Raw genomic sequence first — 6,925 nt, forward strand, 5'->3', positions numbered from 1 at the left:
CCTGTAGGAACGCAGTTTGTGACAAAGTGTATGCAATCTGGGGCGGCAGTGGCAAATCCATGGAGATTAATAAGGATTGATTACAAATTGGGGCATATAATAAGAAAAAGAAATAGTGATCAATTCCAAACCTTCTGAGAAATAACAAAACTGTTGACTTCAAGAACTAAGGTGCTTTAAGAAAGTCTTCACCCCTACTAAACAATTGCAAATATTGTTGTTTTACCCAGATTTTTAATGCTTAGAATTTTTTTTCCTTTGATTCACACAACATACACAACAAAGGAGCAAAAATATTTTGATCGTGGTAACAAAAATTTATGAAAAATGGAAATCCCTTGTTTACCAAAGTATTCACCCCCCGAATCAGCTTTGCACATCTGGATCTGGGGTTTTTGCCCATTCTTCCTTGGAGATTTGTTCAAGCTCTGTGAAGTTTGATGGAGAGCACTGCAATCTTCAAGCCCTTCCCCAGATTCTCAAAGGGATTGAAGTCTGGGCTATGGCTGGGCATTTCAAGGACATTCACCTTTTTATTCTGAGGTCAGTCCAGTGATCACTGTAGCTGTTTGCTTTGGGATGTTGTCCTGTTAGAACATGGATCTTTGTCCCAGTTTAAGGCCTTTTGCTGACTAAAGCAGGTTATCCTCAAGGATTTTCCTGTATTTGGTTCTTTTAAATTACACATAAAAATGTTCCAGAATTTTCATTCCAGCTTGTAAAGACCAGTGACAAAAAATCTCATATAAATGTATTTTTATTTGAGTTTGCAATTTTCATAGTACTTTCTGAAGGCACTGTACATGTTGTCCTTATTGCAAGCCCAATACCTGCTGTATTCACCTGAGCAGGTAAAAAGGGTAAATGGTTGTGACATTTTCATGTGGGTTTTTTGCTCTCTCATTGTTTCATAATCAAAACAAATTGATTTTAGTCTCCATATTGTTGAAATTCACCAAAGTGTTTCATCCACATTACAGCCAAATTAATCATGGTAATGTTCGCCCTAAGTGAAAAGAAAATTAATTTTCGCCGCCAAGCTGATTGTGCTAATAACAGGGTATAAGGCAGAAGAAAATTGGAAATCATTACCTAGCAAACATTATCTATATTATTTTGTACCCACTTTCAATTGCATTGAAATAGAAAATTAAGAAGCAGCCAATGAAGAAGTTCAGCCAGATACCCTGAAGTGTATCTACCTTCAGATAGAATTCTTAAGAGAGCATTAAAGAGGCAATTGGGCATTGATTGCCTCCTAATTTTGTGGAGGGAAAAACTATTTTCAACTCTCTGTAAAAAGGGCGTCATCGTTCATGCATGTTATTAAAACTGCTGGGCTGAAGTCCTCACTTGAGAGCTATGGGATTTAGATGATGTAATAAAATAAATTATCTGGGATTAAGTAGTAAAATACAACTTTTCTTGAATCTACCAGCACTGTTAATGTTAAAACTAAAATATTGTCATTTCAGGTACCAATGGAAACATATTTGTGCCAAGAATGTGAAAGAAAAAATATATTGAAGCAAAAGCTGGGGTGCATGCGTGGTAGACATACAGTACATGGTAGTTGTACATCAAACACTTCCTTTCAACACTGGAATGGAAGGTGAGCTCTTAGACTTTTATGAAAACCTGCAGAAGCAAAAAAAATGTTTAAACATGTTTAGACGTAATTATCTGTAAAGATAGAAAAGAGCATGCATTTTTCATGTGCTTTAGTGTGATAACGCAAAGGTAGAACTAGGAAACATGCTGTGAAGTAAATGTTTCTTGACTTCAGCTAGTGGTCAATAACACTGTGCCCCAGGTGGGGACTTCACTGCTGTATTTATACGCATTTTCCTTTCGAATAAAGAACTATGTCTGATAGAACGTGGAAAGCATACTTCTGGGGAGATGATAAGGCAAGATTTAGACCTCATCTGCTCAAACTTCTTCCTCTGTCCATCAACAGACAGCAGAGTGGGATACACCTGTACATCAGAGAGACAGTGAAGCGAGACCACCAAGAGGAGGCAGAAGAGAAGTGGAATCTGCAAGGAAATGTGGGATGCAGCTCTGGTTTTTAATTGCAGCTTTCAGGAGATAGATGTCAAGAGATAGAAAAAAGTAGATTTAATGGAATTTGGTTGCGGTTTGCTTGAGGAATTTCTCCTTATTTCCTCAAATATTCAAAAAGCATTGTTAGGCTGATTCAAAGAAAAATAACTCAGGATTATGACATATATAGTTAATTGGATTTGTTCTTTCAGTTTTCATTTATTGAAAAACCAATGTAAAATAAAGTTTGGATCACATAATAATACTGTATAACAAAGAAGCTCAAGTAGGTAGCTGTGTCAGAATGCGTAGGCTGCAAAGGAACAAGTAGAGGTTTATTCCACTGTGAAAATAAAAGAATCATAATGTTTCAGCTGTGGAGTCTTCTTCAGGAGCTTTCTTTTCAGCTTATAGTGTGCCTTTACTTGTTCCTTTGCAGTATAATAAAGTACTACCAACATCCTTACAGGTATCTGAATTGTTTGACAAAAAGCACAGTGGGAGGCAGGCCAGCTTTCTCCACTGAGGAGTTTAATGGCTGTAATGCAAACCTGGTCTAATTAATTTCATATCCCATAAACACATCAAAATCCTTGAAAGAATTAGTACATGAGACAAGTATTGAGAGACAGTACATAAAAAATACGAATTGGCCTTTTAGTTCTGTTCTTGAAAACCCCTGTAAAGGTCAGATCGGCATAATCACAAAACAATATTGGTTTTGGTTCCCCAACTTAGGCCAAAAACAGTGTTATGTGCTTTTTCTTACTTTCTTTAATGTTAAACATTGCTGACATAATAAAAGAAATAAAGTGCTGAATATGCTGTGTACATGTATAAGAAATCTAACATCAGTATCAGTGTAAAAAATATTTTTGATTATGCAAAAACCAGAATGAACTGAGGCGTAATCTGGAATTAACAGAACATTAAAAGCCAAATTGTTTGATGTTGCATAGCACTGTTCCTTGAGTGGTCAGCTGTTGTAGATTTCCCAGTTGTTTTTACATTGCAGAAGATCAGTGCATTTCAAAATTCTCAAGCCTCTGTCTCTTCTGTCTACAAAATCTGTTTTATTTCAAAACTAATTAGCCAGAGATAACAACAGGGGTAAGAAATAGTGGATTGATGATCAGTCTGAGATACAGTAGATGTTCCAAAGACAAGGTAAACAATAAACATGAAGGTGTGCATCCTTGATGAGTTCCCCTAGAAAAAGCTAATTAGAAGAACAATTGTTAATGAACAATTGCTGAAGGGCTAAAGCCATCACTATAATGACAAAATGTGATCCCAAACACATATAATACAGAATAATCATTGATATTCCCACACAAGATGATGTAATGCCTTCTCCACACCTGATGAATGAACAGAGTATCAGTAGTTACATGTATAATATTAAGAAAACAATTAATTGTATCAGACTTCATAAAGTCTGTCAGATCTTGGTAAACTAATTTGGTTTCAAAAACTTCCAGATGGCATGATAGCAGCTTGTTGTCTGAATAAATCAGGGAGATGAGCCGATAGCTTCCACAAAATGTTCTACCTTTTTTTAAAATTGAGATATAAGTGCGGTACTAACATCCCTCCAGAAAAAAGCTTCCTCAATAGCTGTATGTCTCATGTCAAGCAAAAGCGGATCTAACTGGGGCCAATATGTCAGACAAAATTCAAAAGGGATTTCACAAAAGCTAGGGGATTTATTGTTTGTCATGTACTGAATCTTCTTATTTAGCTCAGATAGAGACAATAGGTGGTAGCACAGCTGCCTCAGCAGATTAAAGTGAGGGTAAATGAAGGGATATGAGAAACCTACAGTACCACATTCCTTCTGATCAAATTGAGTGTCTGAACTGCAGAATTTACAATAACACATGGAACATGAGGAATTTGAATGGGATCTCCCATTAATTCCTCCTGATCAAATCTAATGGGAGGAAAATGCAAGATGTTCATTACTGTGAATTCTCAAAGCTAGTAAGTAGCTGACACAACTGACATTAAAATATTAATTGTAATTATTAATTAATGTCAAAGCAATTAGTGTAATTCCTTCAAATAAGATCAATTTACAGTGCAGTGACCTCAAAAAATTAAGTTGTTGGGCATGCACTAGAAAAGCCATGTTAATTTCCAACTCAGCCATCTCCCAGCGATGAGATTTCCCGTGATTCTGAAGCAAACAAGCTAAGATTATATAGAAGCTTGTCACTGTGTAGAGCTCCAAAAAAACTTTGTAAGCCCCCTAAATTGTTTTTTATTCTTGTATATTTAAACGAAAAACAAAATTAGGCATTCGTGGGAGTCTTAATAATAGATTAAAATACCTGACAACACAAAGACATTAGATATAAAGACTAATATATTATATTAGACAACACAAAGACATTAGCTATTAATAATATATAAAAGTATATTTTAATTATTTACAAATTATCATTTCATAAATATATTCATGTATAGAACATTGTGAACCCTTAAATTCTGTGACTGGTGGCTGGATTTGTTAAGCAACAGTGATTTCAGTTCGACTTTTCCTGTAACTGTATATATTTTATTAGTTATTGTCATACTGCTTGCGTCTCAGCCATCAGCTTTTATGAATTTGGTCCTGTCTTCCTTACAGAACTGCTTCAGGTCGTGACATTTGAGGACTTTCTTTCATGAACAGTTTGCTTTAGGTTTCAAACCAGGTTTTTCCTCCACAGTTTGCCGATACAAGGCCAAATTCATTGCTCTGTCAATGATGGCAAATTATCTGGGACTTAAGGCAGCAAAGCAGACTCAAATGATGATATGCACACCAACATGTTTGATGGTCAGGAAAATGTTTTGTTGGAAGACAGTGTTTGCTTTCACCACACAAAAAAAGACTTACTGTGCCCACAAAGTTAAACTTTTCACTCATATGTCCATGGAACATTATTCTGTTTTCTTGTGGACTATCCAGTTGCTCTTCATTGATCTTGAGACAGAACAGTTGTATTTCAACGTTCTGTCAACACAACCCATGGTGTGCAGAAGTAGGTTTCTGTTTCATGAGCAATAGGAAAGCTTTTCATGCTAAAGGACATCAGTACAGACATGACAGATTGCATATAAATGAGACGGGTACAGACTGACTTGGAACAAGAATCCACAAAGTTTTCTTAAACCTTTAAACCTAAGGGTAGAGAAAGCAAAGCAAATTGAACAAGACGTTACATGGTGAACAAAAAACAAATGTAGAACCTAAGGCAAAAAACAAAATAAATGATAAATAATAAAAGTGGTCATACCTAAATGGTAGGAGTATTAAAAACAAAGTAGAAGAGCGAGGAGGTTCCACTTTAGCAGGAAATTCTGATGTTTTGGGAATCACAGAAACCCAGCCAAATGTGATGGATGGCGATGTAACATTAGCAGATACACTCTCTTCCGGAAGACAGGAAAGACTGAAGTGTGGAAGTGTACTGCTATCAGTGAAATAGAGTATTCTGGTTCAGAGCTTCATGAATCTCTCCATCTATGTGGGTCGGACAAATTAAAACCATTCAAAAGGTATGGTATTAGCAGTATGTTATAAGCTACCACAGTCCGTGGATCTGGTCTTCTCTTACCAAAATGGAGGAGACCCCCCCCCTTCAGAAATGCTCTCCAGGTGATGTCTACACCTTAACCAGTCTATCTTCTTGTAACGAACAGTTCTTTCCGGACCCTATGCGGACGACACAGTCCGACGGAGTGGGGAAACACTAGGGAAACGTCATGCAGGAAAACGGGGCTGAAGACAGGGGGGCGTGTCCAAGGTGCGCTGGTGCACGGGGGAGGTGTGGCCGAGGCGAACAATCCAAAAGAGTAATCCTTAGAGAGTATCCAAAACACAAGGGTAAGTCCAGAACCAGGAGATCCATCAGAACAAGGAATTAAAACACGAAGGCCGGGTCGGAACCGGCAGACAGGGAACAGGAACGGGAACCGAGATTAAAACCTTAACGGGACCAGGCGCTTCCTGGTCCCGGACTCGCACGATATGGAAATCAGATGTAGAGCCGAGATGAGCGTCAGCGCCTGGCTTTTAAGGTGGGCTGGGAATGGGGATCAGGTGCATAGAATACAGTCTTGAGTGAAAGGGCTGGAGCACCCTTAAGGAGGGGGAACTAATATCGTGACACTTCTGTAACCGAGTGACCTTCTACTAGGGAGACTGAACCAGAGACTGATGTAAACCCAGCATTATCGCAACAGATGTTATCTTGAAACAACATTATCTTTCTGAAATATTCGCTTTCACATACAGTACGCTGATGTCCCTAGATGATCATCCCCTGACCCAAATATAAAAAGCAAAGAATTCCCATGCTATACAATTAAAAAACATTTTCTTTTGTTCGCCGCAAAACAGGAAGGCCTTCACATGGAAATGCTGATTAACAGATCCCACTTTTTTTCCAATGAGATTTCTGTATCATTCCAATATGTACTGTGCTTATTCTGTGCCAAGGTTCTCCAGAACTTGGCTCCAACACTTCTCAGTCTTTGACTGTCCATGCTCCAGACGCTCTAAGCACAATTTAACATGCATTCACTGGACAATTTAAAACTGCCTTAAAATTGACCTGAATTTTTTTTTTAAAAATGGAACAGGACACGGAACCTTGCAATTTGCTGTACTGCTGATGTTCTGAGTATCCTGTCAGAGTAGACTGCAGCTTTGACTAAAACATCAACAACAATAACAACAGTAATCCCTCCTCCTCTGGGACACTGGGCTTTGGTAAACGGGGTCTGTGGGGTTCCTGTGCTGGTCTGGGATGTGTGTCCCTTGGAGATACCTTTTGTATAATGTCATCTGTTGTACAGACCATGATAGACACTGCAGCTACTAGGTAAT

The 6,925-nt window shown here is 37.9% G+C and overlaps 1 long non-coding RNA gene across 1 annotated transcript in view; it reads right to left on the reverse strand.

Annotated features, from left to right (window-relative positions):
* Positions 1-6,196, reverse strand: part of LOC148675449 (uncharacterized) — a 304,725-nt gene extending 298,529 nt beyond the window's left edge. The window contains exon 1 of the long non-coding RNA XR_015935531.1: positions 5,731-6,196. This is a non-coding gene — a long non-coding RNA (uncharacterized LOC148675449). The remainder of the gene's footprint in view (positions 1-5,730) is intronic.
* Between the last annotated feature and the right edge of the window lie 729 nt (positions 6,197-6,925).

Source organism: Lepisosteus platostomus, chromosome 3, assembly GCF_059453375.1.
Source record: "Lepisosteus platostomus isolate fLepPlt1 chromosome 3, fLepPlt1.hap1, whole genome shotgun sequence".
Lineage (NCBI taxonomy): Eukaryota > Metazoa > Chordata > Actinopteri > Semionotiformes > Lepisosteidae > Lepisosteus > Lepisosteus platostomus.